The 16793-nt window shown below is 37.7% G+C and overlaps 1 protein-coding gene across 1 annotated transcript in view; it reads right to left on the reverse strand.

The window, feature by feature from the left end:
• Window positions 1-301: 301 nt before the first annotated feature.
• The window catches only part of LOC136867368 (solute carrier family 35 member F2), a 234006-nt gene continuing 217514 nt past the window's right edge, over window positions 302-16793 (reverse strand). Inside the window, exon 10 of the transcript XR_010859672.2 lies at window positions 302-5608. The gene's annotated coding sequence lies outside the window, so the exon portion shown is untranslated. The remainder of the gene's footprint in view (window positions 5609-16793) is intronic.

A 16793-nucleotide genomic window follows, 5' to 3' on the forward strand; every position in this document is an offset into this window, starting at 1 on the left:
AATGTATTTTAAACCCACATGGAGGAAGTCTGTCTCATAACAAGATGAAGAAAACATATTACAGGAAAGATAATCCTTCTAGGTTTCTTTTACACTACTGACTAAATATGACTAATTACATTACTTGGCACATACAGTATACAAACAGCTTAAACCTAAAAACTGAAAATACTAGACCTGCATAGGATTCAAATCTGGTACATAGTCTTCATTAAAAATACATTATATTCTCAATGAACAGAATCTATTCATATCACATGACCATATTGTAACAGTAAATATGGTACTTTGACAAGCATGAGTTAGACGCAGGGCGTGTACCATTCTGATTGAAGTGCTTACAGAGGAAGAGGGTTTTTTTTGAAGAATTTCTTTTTTTTTTAAGTTCTGAATTTATTAACGAAGTTCAAAATGACATACAGCAAATATGCAGAAAATGATAATGATCCTTTCCTCATCCAGGCTGACGATGTACGCAAAATCCGGCTGCTCTCCTCGTACTGCCATCAGTCTCCTCTCGGCACCATGGAACCACAATTTCTCCCACGATGGAGGTTCTAGAAGTTCTGAAATATCCATACGACGTCCAGAAGATCGGGATAACATAGTAATGTGAGCACTGAGATTTGGTTGCACGAAGAATGACTTATGACTGAACACATTAGCACCTGGGACACGGAAAGAGTTTCTTGAGTAATAGATTTGAATGTTGAATAAAGGAATCACCCGTAGTGTAATGTAATCAAATGTCAATAAAATTGACTAAAGAAAATGTGATACTTCAAACAGTTTGAAATTATCACACATGAAATATTTGTTTAGGGTTACGTGCAATTTTAACTCAGTCACTTGAAAAGAAAATGTTTCACTTGTAAACCGATTTGGTTCATTAATTTGAAATTAGATGAAATGGATTTCACTCTCCACAGTCCGTGGTTTGATCACACACAAAAAAATACTGTCTATTGAAAAGCCATAGTTTAAATGCACAGTTCATTGCTTAGTCATGAATAAACAGTTTAATTTCATGGTTTATTTATTTATTTATAGTATGATGAATCTATGTACACACATGTATATAGTTCAGGGTAAATGTGCATAGTCACAAGTCCGTACAATACTATAACTCAAGATCTAGCATTTTGACCCAATCAACTGCTTCTTCCGATGTGCGGTGAATGTCCATAAGTGTTCCTTTGAAAGCTCGAATTGGGCAGTCAGCAACAATATGGCGGATTGACTGAGAAGAGACACCACAATCACAATCTGCAGAGCTAGTCCAACCCCATTTGCACAACAGATAACCACATCTGCCTTGTCCAGTTCTTATCCAATTGATGATTCTCCACTGGCATCTTGGAAGATCAAATCCTTGTACTCATTTAGAAGGATTCTCAACCAGATGTTTGTTCACTACTGAAGACTGATCCCACTTGGCTTTCCATGAACTGTTAACATGAAAAGAGGTTCTTTCAAGATCCACTGCTGTACGCCAGGGTGGTTTCCTTGATTTCAGTCGTTGATGTTCAGTGTGCGTAATATCTTGATGGATGGGTAGTTGGGGGTTCTGCTGAATGTTCTTCCAAACCTTTAGGAGAGCTTCTGATTGTCTTAGGGCTGGAGGTGGAAAATTGCTGAGAACAGGAAGCCATAGTGCGTTCGTGCTCCGAATGCAACCCGTGATTATCCGCATTGCCTGATTGAGTTGTACATCGATCTTCTTTGTATGAACACTATTGATCCAAGACGGGCAGCAGTATTCAGCAACAGAATATGATAAGGCTAATGATGTTAATCTTAGAACATGAGTATTGGCTCCCCATGATGTAACAGCAAGTTTTTGAAGAATATTATTTCTGGTTTTTACTTTAGCAGCTACATTTGAGAGATGTTGCTTGAAAGTCAAAGTTCTATCAAGTGTTATTCCCAAGTATTTTGGTGTACTGCAGAACGGCAACACATTACCTCGGAATCTGACTGTTGGTTTGTAATTAGACTGTCTGTTGCGTAAGTGGAATGTAGATATAACTGTTTTTTGAGGATTTAGGTGAAGGCACCATTTCTTGAAGTATACATCCAAGGCTTCCAGATCAGTGGCTAAAGTAGTTTCAGCATCATAAAAGTTGGAGCACTGAGTCACCAAACAAATGTCATCAGCATAAATGAATTTTCTTGATGATGTGTCTGGGAAGGGGGGCAAGGACTGATCCTTGAGGTAAACCATCGTTTAATTTAAACACTCTACTTCTGTCATTATCAGCGTAGATCTGGAAGTACCTATTACTGAGCATATTGCTAAGTAAGGCCGTAAGTTTACGACATGGGAGCACACTCAAAAACTTTAGAAGGAGTCCTTCTCGCCAGACAGTATCATAGGCAGCTGATAGATCCAAAACGGCAGCCACGCTTACTGATTTCCTCTCATATCCATTTTTGATACATGTGGTGAGAGACAGTACTTGATCATTGCAACTTCTTCCAGGTCTAAATCCTGCTTGGTCTATAGGAATGTAGCTGTTGATTGTTTCATAAATTCTATTGTAGATCAGTCGCTCAAGGAGTTTATATGTAACACTTAGAAGTGCTATTGGACGGTAGCTTTCCACTTTAGATGGATCTTTATTTGGTTTCAGTATGGCTATTATCTTTGTTTTCTTCATCAGAGGTGGTATGTTTCCAGTTTGCAGAATATTAGTGAAGAAGTTAGTTAACCATTTCATTGTGGCTGGTCCACAATGAGCCAAAAATTCAGGATAAATTCCATCAAATCCTGCAGCTTTTCCATGGTAAATGTACACTTTAAACACAGTCTAATGTCTACCATGAATGCAAAGTTCAATTAAGTGTTCCATCTCTAAACACAGTTCAATGCCTACCATGAATGCACAGCCTAAAAATGATATCCACAGTCAGTCATCAACACACAGCTCATTGTCTATAGCAAATGCACAGTTCAAATAAGCGTTCACAGTCTGTCATTTACTCACAGTTCAATTAAATGCGTAGTACATGGATTGGAACTAATCACAGTCCAATGTCTACTCTGAATGCACAAGATATTGGAAAATTCCACGATTTCTGTAAGTCCGATGACACCGTCATTGATTGAAATTAATTTATTAATTAATCACTTGTCACAGTCTGAAAAGTTCTAAATCTGACACACAAAATATGCAAAATATTTCAATTAGTTGGCAAGGTGAATATTGTTCACAATTTATCACTGTTCGGATTGTTTCATCAATCATGGGTTATAAACACCTGTAAGAAATGTAAGTTTGAAACATCTTTCCAAATAAATCACCATTAAAGTTTAAATCAGTCTTAAATGAGGCTAGATTCTATCACTCGTGAATCACGGGAAATTTTCAAGTCCACACACAGTGTTATAAAGTTTAAGTCGGAGACTCGGCAAAATAAGACTATCACTTGCAATTCGCGGAAATATTTATAAAGTTTGAATGTGGAGTTTAAGTCTTTAACTCGGCGAAATGAGATTATCACTCGCGTAGCGTTGAAATTCTTTTAAGTACTCAGTACTGTGGAGTTTAAGTCTTTAACTCGGCGAAATGAGACTATCACTCGCGTAGCGTCGCAGTCCCCACGAGCCGATCGCCCGCTGCTCGCCGCACGAACTCCACACACACTGTGACACACACTGTTCTGCTGAGGGAAGTAACTTTCAATTTATACACGATCAAAGCCAAAATATGTCTTTACATTTTGCTCAACAACTTCGTAGTCTCTTGCTGGATTTTTACCAAACCTTGGAGGAATGGAGATAAAATATGGGGCTACATGATGATGTGGTTGATTTTATCCAGCTATCACTGTGAGGAAGGTTATTAGCCGAAGAAACTTTTGGAACATTCCATACTGACGTAGGCTCTCTCTGTGTCACGGGGAGGCACGCTGTGACGCCAACCCGCTCTACGTCACTTGCACAGGTTGCTCTCTGTCCCTGACCGTCTTCTGCTGCTGAGCCAGCGCGTAGCACAAAGTTTTAAATTTTAATTGCAGGGACTTAGTTCCGTATCGCTGTTCACGGTACAATATCATAAATCATAATATTGGTAATGGTCACACTGCATCAAGTGTTCCTATCCCAGAAGTCAGATGCTGAAGATGGCTGAATATAATATATTGAAAGTGCTCCAGTCACTTAACTTGTTTGCCATAATAAGCTGTAGTGATGTTATTTTCTTTCATTGTTAACAAATACACCACATTAACAAAGTTTGAGTAAATTTTATATTTAACTATTGGCTCACCAGAGTACTTTTCTGAAGTTGTTGGCACGTAACTTGGAGATTAGTTGTGATGAGGGAGACAAACCTACTTTCTGTGCAGGTTCTCAAGAATGAAGTGTCTGGGTTGTGCAATTAAATATGCATAATTATATTTACTTCAAAGTACAAGATTTTATTATTTATAAAATGATTAGTTATTTATTTGCCTGCTAATTTATGTAAACCTACTTTGCACGTAAGATTAATGTATAAAATCTTTTCCCAAATACTTCAAAATGTTTCACTTCCCTCATATTCTGTAGCTTTTTCATTTCCAATATCAGTTCTCTTGCTGTAACAACTCCCATCTGTCATAAAAATCCAAAACTTTATAATGAAGCTTCCTTACATCCATTTTGTTCATTCCCATTCCTGCTTTTGGCCAGGAGAATTAAACACTGGATTGCCAGAGGTATATTCCAATAATTTTCTCTTTTGAACAATGTATTGCACAGTTCTTACGCTGCATACTTGCAACTGTCTGTTCAGCACATTTGGCAACACTACTTAGAAGGCCGTCAGCACACACTTCTCTCTTGAAGTTAGCGTGCACCTTGTAAATTAAGTCCCTTGCTTGCATGCGTAAAACTGGCTGTTTCTTTTTTCAGTCCTTCCACTGCCTACACTTCAGCACTGTGTGGTCAACTATTTGTTTTTAACATACATGCACAAAACGTTTTAAAATACAGCACAAACAATAAGTTACTTAATGCCAACTTCTCTATACAAGAGCGTACAACTCACCGATTCATTTTGGTCATCATGAATAATGTCAAGAATTGATGCTAGTATGCATTCCATGCATTCCATTTGTACCGCCTAGCTACATGCCAGTAACTTTCATAATCATCATAGCTAGCCTAAATAGATATTGAGTACATTAGTTAATAACAATTTGGTTTCACATTCTAGTCCTTCGCAAGTTTAGTACATTCAACTTAATATATTTCGACATTCAAAACTGATTAGATCTTTTCTCAGATATCTCATTACAAATCATTTAATTTATCTTCTACCTTCTAACTTTCTAGGGAGACATTAACATTCAATGAAAATTATGTAACTGAAGACAGTTATCACAACCACATGGAAGTCATCGGTGAAACAGTAGTTAATATATTATAAACACGGACTATTGCACTGTTTATAATCACAATAAAAAGTATTGAAAAAATAATGTTCCTTCAAAGAACTTTGGCAGTTTTTATTGAGCATATTATCCCTGAATAAAACTCAGTACTGAAAACTTGATTTGTCTTGGCTGATAGTTTGTTTCCAACTTTGGTTCAGTACACTGTAACTCCGTTCATCCTCAGACCCTAAAGAACAGAAAGAAAAAATATATAGGTAATTTCCTTGATATCATGTAGATGGCAGAAATGTCAAGAAAAAAAAAATCTGGATATGTTATAGTTTGCTGATAGAATTTTCAAGAAATTTAAAACACACAGAAAGAAAATAGGACCGAAACAGACCACTGTCAACATATTATAAAGCAAGTCAATGGATAAAAGAGAGCAAAGCAAAAATAATTACAGAGAAGGAAATGATAGAATTAGAAACTGCAAGCCAGAAATAAAAGGGCCCAAGGTCCATGAAAAATTAAAGAAAAATAATATTTAGAACTTAAGAGAAGGGTAAGAGACATTCATAGTACTACTGGCAGGAGGGTAATATCTCCATATTTGAATACACTGACCACTTTGTAAGAGGTAAATATAAGATCAGTGTATATGCAGATTTATTCTGTGTGATAAATAATCCCTAAAGAGGCAATCTCTAAGGCTCATCCTACTAGATTGAATGGACATCAAACCTAGTAACTTGAAGAAGAAGAAGAAGAAGGGAAGAATAATAATAATAATAAGAAGAATTGCAAGCAGACGAGCCTTACAATGATAACCACCCACTTCAAAAGGAACCCTCATAATTGTATGACCTGGCACTCACCTAATGAACTGACTGCTGAATGTCAAATATACAAAGGGCACTAGGAAAGTTTTGCAATGTGAGTGAACGCTTTAGTCTTTTTCAAAATAATTTCCACCACACTCAATACACTTCTCCATACGTTGAAACCAGTCACTCAACCAACTCTGCCACTTTTCTTCGGTTACATTTTCACACTCTTGTACCATGTTGCCATCTCCCACTGCAATTTCCATGAGATATGGACTGTAAAAGTGTTTAGAGGAAGTAATATTGATTCAGAGAGCCTCCGTGGCTCAGGCGGCAGCGCACCGGCCTCTCACCACTGGGTTCTGTGGTTCAAATACCAGTCACTCCACGTGAAATTTGTGCTGGACAAAGCAGAGGCGGGACAGGTTTTTCTCCGGGTACTCCAGTTTTCCCTGTGATATTTCATTCCAGCATCACTCTCCAATATAATTTCATTTCATTCGTTCATTAATCACTGCCCCAGAGGGGGTGACAGGCTTCGGCAGCCGGCACAATTCCTGTCCTCGCCGCTAGATGGGGGCTTCATCATTCCATTCCTGACCCGGTTGAATGACTGGAAACAGGCTGTGGATTTTCAATATTGATTCAGAGTGCAGTACAGTATGTATTGATCCAATCACAGATCCCAAATGCAGAAGATCCGTAGATTTTGGATTAATAAATCAAAATGTAATTCACGATTACCAGAAATTACCAGAAGGTTATTCGTCTACTAATGTCATTCCAAACCATCTCTCCACTGACAGCTTGGAACATTCCGCTTAGTTGAGGTGTTCGTCTCCTTACTCTAAGTCTTCCCAGTGCAAAGTTTCCAACATTTTCTGACAATACCCTTTTGTCAGAAATCACCCAGAGCAAATTGTGCTACCTTCCTCTGGAACTTTTCCATTTCACTTATCAAATGATCATGGTTTCAGTAATGTTCCTTCTATAAGCATCCATTTGACTTTGCTTGATCTTCAAGTTATTTCTATGCCATTTCTGCTCATTACCAATTCAGCACTTTATGAGATCAAGTTTGGTTCTCTTTTTTAGAAAAAGGCGTTACCCTACATTTATTAACTTTAAACATAATGAAATATTCAACTGCCAGAGAAATCATTACGCTTACATGTCGACTCAATTATAAGACCTCAAGATCACTTTTAACATGTTTTCTTATGACTTTATTTTGGCAATTTTTAATGAACATTATCAATTATTTACAATACCAGTTGCTCGATACTGTTGGATTTGACACAAAAAAGACTCAAGAAGCACTACAGTGTTCCTATTATGATCTCTCCTATATTTAAAAACTCCACTCAAGCTTATTCATCTACTAATGTCATTCCAAACCATCTCTCCACTGACAGCTTGGAACATTTTATACTTCTTATGGCTAATTTTAACATATATCTTTGAATATTGGATGTCTTGTAATTTGTCTTCATCAGCTGAAGATGGCCCTAACTAGGGGAAAAACCTGTACTGAAATGTTAAAGATTTTCTTCTTCTTCTTCTTCTTCTTCTTTTATGACCACATAGGATCACTTTAGTCAGTCCGTCGTTCAGGTCTCTTTGAAGGGATTGTTCGGGCTTTGCGGTCCTCCCAGTACTTCTTCAGACGCTCCGATCTTCGTGCCCTTTCCTCAGTTGAAAATGTGCGTGTTGTTGGTTTGTTTTGTGTAAGGGTAAAGCGGAGGTTTGTATTCTTGAGTTTTGTATTCAATTTTATCTTATTTTTGGTGTCTTCTGTTAAAGATTTTATAATATATTTAATATATAATATTATATATATACTACCTGCGACTGTCTGGCCGAGGGTCTGGCGGCCAATACCAAACCAGGAAAACTAAAGGAAAACCAATAGCTGTGAGCAAAGGAGTTTTCTCTTAGAAGGTTGGATAAGATGAGACCTTTGTGTGGGAAATAACACATAAATTCATCAGCTGCTGCCTTGCAGTGAGGCAGGGGACTGCCAAAGGCTAAGGGAGACCACCCTGAAAGAAAATCCTCTAATACATTAGGCCTAGCAAGTCAGTACAGGAGTACTATGCAGTTGCTTTCAAAACTAAAATGTTCCTCAGAAAGAAAAATATTCTGAATGTCGACAATACTTCAAATACTCTTGGAACTAATGACGACGTCATGTCCGATGTTCATTCAAGTTGCACGAGAAGAACCGATCATAGAAACGAGCTTCGGATTGGAACCTTCAACGTTATGACTCTAACAGGAAAATGCAACAAAATCACAGATTTAATGAACTGTAGACATATTCACATGCTAGGGCTAAGTGAAACCAAATGGAAAGATTGCAACACTAGAATATTAGAGGATGGATATAAATTATACTGGAGTGGTAATCCTGTAGTGGCGAGGCGTGGAGTTGGTTTTATACTTCATAAAGACATTGATGGGGTAACAGACATCTCATTCATCAATGAGAGATTAATCAAAACTAAAATATGCCTAAATGGAGAAACCCAAACTGTGATCCAAGTTTATGCTCCCCAGCAGGGTTGTAGGGATGACCAAAAAGCAAGCTTCCTAGAAAAACTAAAGGACATCACTGATGAAGAGAACATAATGATAATTGGGGATTTTAATGCCCAAGTAGGAACTGATAGGTCAGGTTATGAAGGAATTATTGGTCCATGTGGATTTGGTAATAGAAATGAGGAGGGTGAACTTTTGCTAGATCTACATACACGAAACCAACTTCTAATAATAATAATGTTATTTGCTTTACGTCCCACTAACTACTTTTTAAGGTCTTCGGAGACGCCGAGGTGCCAGAATTTAGTCCCGCAGGAGTTCTTTTACGTGCCAGTAAATCTACCGACACGAGGCTGTCGTATTTGAGCATCTTCAAATACCACCGGACTGAGCCAGGATCGAACCTGCCAAGTTGGGGTTAGAAGGCCAGCGCCTTAACCGTCTGAGCCACTCAGCCTGGCTAAACCAACTTCTGGTGAAGAACTTGTGGTTTCAGAAACGGGATAGCCACAAGATAACGAGGTACAGCTGGGATGGTCAGTATAGATCAGTGATAGACCTTATCGTCACAGATAGGCCAAGTGGAGAAAAAGTGCATGATGTAAAAGTGATACTTAGTGAGAGCCTTGAAGGTGACCATAGACCCCTCATTGCAGACCTGAGAGTCACTAAACCTATTATTAAAGTAAACAAGAAGAAAAAACCACAAATTAAAGACTGGAAATTGAAAGATCTGGAAGTCAAACAGCAGTTTCAAGAGGAAATCAGAGCTAAAATACCAATAACAGACACAAAGAAAGGTAATGAAGAATGGAATGATTTTAAAGTAAGTCTGGTTGGTAGCGCAGATAAAATATGTGGACGAACAAGCATAAGATCTGGAGAGAAAATAACATCTTGGTGGAACGATAAAGTGAAAGAAGCCATAATGAAAAGGAATAAAGCCAAAAAAGCTCTTGATGTGGTTAAGTCTGACAGAAGAATCAACAGCGACCGAATAGACAACAATAAATTAGAAGAGATGGTGAAAGAATATAGATACAGGAAGTTGGAAGTCAAGAGAATTGTACGGGAAGATAAAGAGAAAAGTTGGGAAGAATTTACAACTAAACTGGAAGAAGACAGTAAAGGGAATATGAAAATGATATAAGGAATAGTAAAAACTAAAAGATCAGATTAAGAAGCAATTACAGCTCTGGATACGGCAGGTGGGAATATAGTTCGCAATATGACATATCAGGGATACAATGGGACAGTATTTTGACAAGCTCCTAAATGGCCCTAAGGAGATCTCTGTTGAGAATGTAGGACAGATAACAATAGAGGAAGATATCTCAATTACATGTACAGAAGTAGAGCAAGCTCTCCATAAGATGAGAAGTGGTAAGTCAGCAGAAGCTGATGAAGTTACAGCTGACATGATTAACCCTTAGCACTCACGCGGCGGGCCACGCCCGACGACGAGAATATCCCGCATAGGTCCTTCTTCCCTATATAACTCCTTTTTCAGGTTACGCGTGAATATATTACAGGTACAGTAAGCTACTGCCAACCTTCGACAACAATTTGAAGCCATGTATAGCTATAATCTCTTTGAGATCAGGCTTTGTGCACATTCTTTGTAGACCATGTGAGTTTGCAAACAGACGTTGCTTAGCAACATGGCGTCGTTCGAACAGCATGAGAAAGAAATAGTCGGACTTTTAGGTTAAAGTGACGTTGATTTCAGCGATAGTGAGAGTGATTTTCAATTAAGTGGTGAGGAAGATATTGTGGAACGATATTGTGTTGGTGAGTTGTGCGATGAAAATCCCGATAATGAGAAAATTATGCTAAATGGCAGTGGTGGTGCGTCTACTGATGGCTGGAGGAAATACCGTGACACTGACTTGGACTTTAAAAGCTCATTCACAGGTACGTCAGGTTATAAACCACCGCAAAGTTGAGTGAATATGACTTTTTCCTGTTATTCATGACTGACAAGTTATTGCCGGAAATTTTGCGTGAAACTAACCGGTATGCTAGTGTAAACATTCAAAAGGTTACGCCCCCCACACGTGAGTCTATCAGGAGGTCGTGGATAGATGTTAATCTTCCTGAATTGAAAGCATTTATAGGCAAAATCCTAAATATGGCAGTGAACAGTAAGCCTGAATTATGACGTGAAACTGTGTTTTTCAGCAATACTTGTGAAGAAAGCCTGGATTACATCACGGCGAGTGTTTTGGAAAGTTCCACACAACGCACTATTACAGACAGAAAGTAACTGTCTGAAAAAATTTCATGTTTGAAAATGCTGAAGATTGCACCTGAATACTGTATTGTACTTGTATTATATTTATTTTGTGTTTGATTTAGTTGATTTTAAAAAATATGCTGTCAAAATGTTTGTGCTGTCACATATCCCTCTGCAAGCAGATTTTTAAATGGAGCTGGAGAGGCAGGAGTGTTCAGAAAAAAGGGAGGGCTAAGGGGTAAAGCTGCTGGCCCACCAGGAATACATTGGCTGTATAGAGTTCTCAGAACAGTATGGAAGGATAACAAAATACCTGAAGATTGGACAAAAGGGGTGATAGTTCCTATCTTTAAGAAAGGGAGTAGAAGGAAAAGTGAAAATTACAGAGGCATTATCCTCCTATCACATGGCCTTAAAATTATGGAGAAGATCACTGAAGCCAGAGTAAGATATATACTACAGCCTATCTTAGAAGAGGAACAACATGGATTTAGGGCTTGAAGAAGCACAACAGATCTGATATATGCTTTGAGGATGTTGGCAGAAAAGCACTGAGAAAGAGGAAAAGACCTAGTTATTGTGTTTATGGACCTTGAAAAGGCGTATGATAATGTTCCTAGAACAACTATTTGGAAAAGTCTTAGAAAACTTGGTGTACCAGAGTACCTTATTAGGAAGATCCAAATGCTATATACTAATTGCAAAAGCTGTGTCAGTATTGGAGATGGTCACTCTGAATGGTTCAATACAACCAAAGGAGTACAACAGGGAAGTGCCTTATCACCTCTCCTATTCATAGCAGTTATGGATACCATTTTAAAGGAACTAAAAGGAAAAGGTAATAAACTTCAGGCTCTGGTGTTTGCAGACGATGTGGCAATATGGGATGAAACAGAGGAGGGAGCGCAAAATCATTTGAATGCATGCTGTAAGAAGTTTGATGATTGAATGAATGAAATTGAACCCATCAAAAACAGTAGCACTGAAAATCAACAGGCATAATACAGAATGCAACATAAAATACAGGATCACCAAGTTGAAGCAACACACCAATTCAGATATTTAGGAAGCGTAATGGATAGTAATAATAGAGCTGAGATAGAAATAACAAGCAGAGTAACCAAAGGCTCTAACTTTTACAGTATCGTTAGACACCTACTATGGGATGAGAAGGTCCTAAAAGGAACAAAAGTTTGAACCCCACTGTCAGCAGCCCTGAAGATGTTTTTCCATGGTTTCCCATTTTCACACCAGGCAAATGCTGGGGCTGTACCTCAATTAAGGTCATGGCCGCTTCCTTCCCAATCCTAGCCCTTTCCTGCCCCATCATCGTCATAAGACCTATCTGTGTCAGTGCGATGTAAAGCCAATAGCAAAAAAAGATCCTGTACAAGTCATATTTCATTCCCATCCTTACATATTCTCTGGAAACCTGCACACTAACATCAAAGGATTGTAGCAGGATTCAAGCTTGTGAAATGAAATTTCTTAGAGCTGCCCTCCAAAAGACACGACTTGATCATGGCAAAAATGATGAGATCCAATCTAACCTAGGTCTAAATGAATTGATGGAGGAAAGACTTAGGTCATCTAGACTTAAATGGTTTGTGCATGTTAAATGAATGAATAGCACAAGGTTACCATGTGCTTATTTGGAAAAAATAATAACAGGTAGAAGACCAAGAAGAAGATGGATGGACCAACTGACAGAAAACGTGGAGAGAAGAGGATGGAATTGGGAATCTGTCATGGACAACAAAATCTTTTTGAATAGGCAACTTTGGAAGACACTCGTTTTCAAACACTCTACCCGGCTTGCTGGAAGGGCAAACCGATGATGATGATGATTCTTTTTGAATATCAACTGTATTGAAAAGGTGGACTCCTTTAACCTTTATAAATACTATTTTCAATATGGACCAAAAAAATGAAATTTTTTTCTTCTAATAAATGTTCCAGTCACTTTGTCTGCAATGACATACAGTAGTCAATAAGAGATTTCTGCTCTCCATTCCAGCTGTATCTTGTGATCTTATGGCTCAGATGCTTTCTGAAACAGGTGTTCTCGATTACTACTGTAGGTTGCTTTGTATGCAGAAGTCAAGGAGACATTTACCCTTGTGGTTCCTATTTCCATATACATGAGGATCGATCACTATCTCATACACTGTACTTACAGTTTCCACCTGAGCATTTAGGTCTCCCATAAAAAGAGCATTTAACCTCCTGAATCTAAGATATCTTGCTGGAATTCTACAAATTGAGTATCACTGGAATAACCTGAAATGAATGTTATGCTGCACTTGTTTGTTCCTTTTATCCTTGCGTATTTGTTCTATGTTTCTAGTCTTTTACTATCTCTATTCATCTTTACCTTTTTGCCTCTTTTTCCTTTATCCAGCTATCTTATTATCCTATACTTCCCACATAAAGACTGAATATCTGTCAAGATAGCTCCTAAATGAGTGTTGAATCCCACCCTCCTGATGAAGCTGGGAAGAAGAAATAAGCTCATCAGGAAGTGAGAAAAACTGGGATTGCTGAAGAGAGAGCCAATCTATCTAAAGATGCCTGTGTATTTTTCTATTTTCCCTTCTTCCCACATTGACCTGTCACTGAGTTAAGCCACTACACTTATAATGGTCCTGCCTCCCCTCTCCCCCATAAATACCAATCATAGATGATGATGATGATGATGTTTAAAGACTGGGCTCTTACACAAGTTTGTCACACAGTTCGAACTCGGTAGGTATTCCATGACTTTCTGGTTTTAAATATACATAGTTTTTCAGTGTGTATTTACAGGTTTTGGCCATATTTTTTGAAGGCAAATCCATGCATAATGCATGTTTTAAGTTTATTTCTTGTGAATAGAGCAAGTAAAGTAGTGTGTTTTCGTTTAAGTGCATATTATACTGTTATGTTCAGCCAGTCACCACATTCTGCCACACTTCATGACTTTTGTCATTCTCAATCTTTTGTTTTCTTGGTACCGATTATGTTGTTAGGAGACAGAAATTCATTTTTAACTATTTTTGATGTTCTTCTACAGAGAGCAGGTAGAAAACAAAGTACAGGTTGCGTTTAATGTTCTCCGACGAAGAGGACTGTGGGGTTTATCAAACCTCCAGTTGGCTCATTAGTTATCCAGAGTACTCAATTCAGAATACTGTTGTCGTCTTCTTGTGTTTATGTATATCAGACAGATTAATGATGGGATTAGAGAATTTGAGAAGGTCATTTATTTCCAGGAGGTTTATTTCCAGACTCAAAATAGCAGCAGTTCTGCTACCTGACAACAGCAGTATGATACTAAGCACTAAAATATTCTTCATATTTCGCGGTATATTTAGATTTGTTTTCATCCATTTGTACTCTCTTTTTTTCCATTACAGAAGTTGCATACTTATTAACCATGTTAATGACGGCCTCACTACACTGTACAACACAGTGTTTCATTTGAAAGAATCAGCAAGTTTTATTGTCGATCAAAACGGCCTTTCAGATGAGAGGATTTTTTAACCTCAATATGTTTTTTACTTTAACAATCATGATCATTGTATTTTACTTCATCAATATTTTTAATTTGTTTATGTAATGTAATAATTGATCTTCTACTGAAGATGGCCTTGAGATTAGGCTGAAACATGTATAGACATTGTCCCATCTAACAGATGGTTTGTTTTGTATTGAAAAGGAGGATCTTATAAATACTTTTTATTTGTAAAGTTCATATTGTAAGGGTATTTTAAAATTGGAATTAATATGTCAGCACAGCTATACAGATCTTTCTGTGTTTAGCCCTGTATTGAGAAATGAACCTGACTGGCATATTCCCTCTCTCTCACCCTATTATTAACGGGACACTTAAGCTTTGTTGTAGTAGTCATCTTGCAGTTTTCATCTAGATTTCGTGCTGTATACACGCGTGAGATGTAAGGTTATATATTACCGGGGATTTTCCCCGTTTCCCATCCCTTCAGGGGGGGGGGGGGAGTGTTCGACTAGTTGGCTGAATGGTCAGCGTACTGGCCTTCGGTTCAGAGGGTCCCGGGTTCGATTCCCGGCCGGGCCGGGGATTTTAACTTTCATTGGTTAATTCCAATGGCCCGGGGGCTGGGTGTTTGTGCTGTCCCCAACATCCCTGCAACTCACACACCACACATAACACTATCCTCCACCACAATAACACGCAGTTTCTACACATGGCAGATGCTGCCCACCCTCATCGGAGGGTCTGCCTTCAAAGGGCTGCACTCGGCTAGAAATAGCCACACGAAATTATTATTGGGGGGGGGAAGTAATTTTGTAAGTACCTTTATTTACCTTTTTCTTTTTTCTCATTGTGTTTTTTCTGCTGGTAAATTGACCTTGTGTGTGTGTGTACTTAAAATTATTCTGTTCGGTGTATGCCTTCCTCACTTCTCTTCCTCCTCATGTATTATCATCATCCTTGCTAGTAATAGGGAGTGATTATTAATCATTATTGACCTTTTTCTAAAACCTATTATACAGTACTTCATTGTTTCGGTTTAATTTTTTCCCAGTGGTCAGCAATCTTATCACAGTCCTTCTGTCATGAAGGCTATCATTTTATATTCTACATGGCTTAGTTCTGTATCTGTTTGTATTTTTCAATTACGAAAAACATTTTCCAAGCATGTTGTTGGCCGTTTTCCTAAATCCTATTATTTTACCTTGTTGTATTTAATTTCCGGTGGCCGATAACCTTAAATATGCCTCTCAGTTCTGAGGGCTAACATTTTGTATGTAACCACTTGTAGATCTGTATCATTCCACTTATTGTGAGATAACTTTATGTCCAGGTATTACTTAATCACGAATTATCGTTCTGTTGATTTTTCTTGTTGTCTTAGTTACCTTTGTTAAGTCAAGATTGTTTTGTTTTGCGGAGAATTGGGATAGGTAAACTCTTTCAAGATTAAAATTATTGTGTCCACCTTTTCAGTACAAATATATATATTTTAGTGGTTAAATTCTACATGAATGAAACACACCAGTTAGGGACATGTTTCGCCCTAGTTATGGGCATCTTCAGCCTATATTAATCCTAAGGTCAAGAATTAAAACTATAAACATTGGAACTTATAGTAAACTAACTTAATACTAAATACAATTGTCTTATGCTATTTACACAGTTTACAATATGTACAGTATGTACAATAAGTGCATTAACCTTGCCAGAATTTATGAACAATGAATTACATTTTTTACAATGACCAGACCTCCAATTGCAGATTGGATTGATCACAGCTTGAATTGGGGCTTCTCAATAGTACTAACTAGAATTTATCACTGCGTGAGTTGGGGTTTCTTCAGCTGTTATAGTCGCCTGAGTCATAAGAATTTTTACAACACCGGAATCTTGGATAAAATCGTTCATATTCAATTTATAGTCCACATGTAGTTGGAAATGAAATCCATTCAAACGAAGACAACATTTGGGCCAAAAATAAATGAACTTTATATAATTGTAAATTTAAGAGGGCTTTCTTTTGTACGTTGCTTTAATTTCATTTCTTATCCAAATCTCGTTGACCTTATTCTGAATTCTATTCATATTATGAACATGAAATTTGAATTAACTTATTTTATAATGACTAGAATTCCAATTGTGGATTGGATTGATCAAGCGTGAATAGGGGTTTCTCAAAATGTATTGACTAGAATTTATCACTGCGTGAGATGGGGTTTCTTCAGCTGATATGGTCGCCTGAGTCGTAAGAAATTTTAACAATACCGGAACCTTGGTTAAAGTCGTTCATGTTAGGGTTTGAAACAGTTTGAATATTCCTTTAGAAAGAAGC

The sequence above is a fragment of the Anabrus simplex genome, chromosome 3, assembly GCF_040414725.1.
Source record: "Anabrus simplex isolate iqAnaSimp1 chromosome 3, ASM4041472v1, whole genome shotgun sequence".
NCBI lineage: Eukaryota > Metazoa > Arthropoda > Insecta > Orthoptera > Tettigoniidae > Anabrus > Anabrus simplex.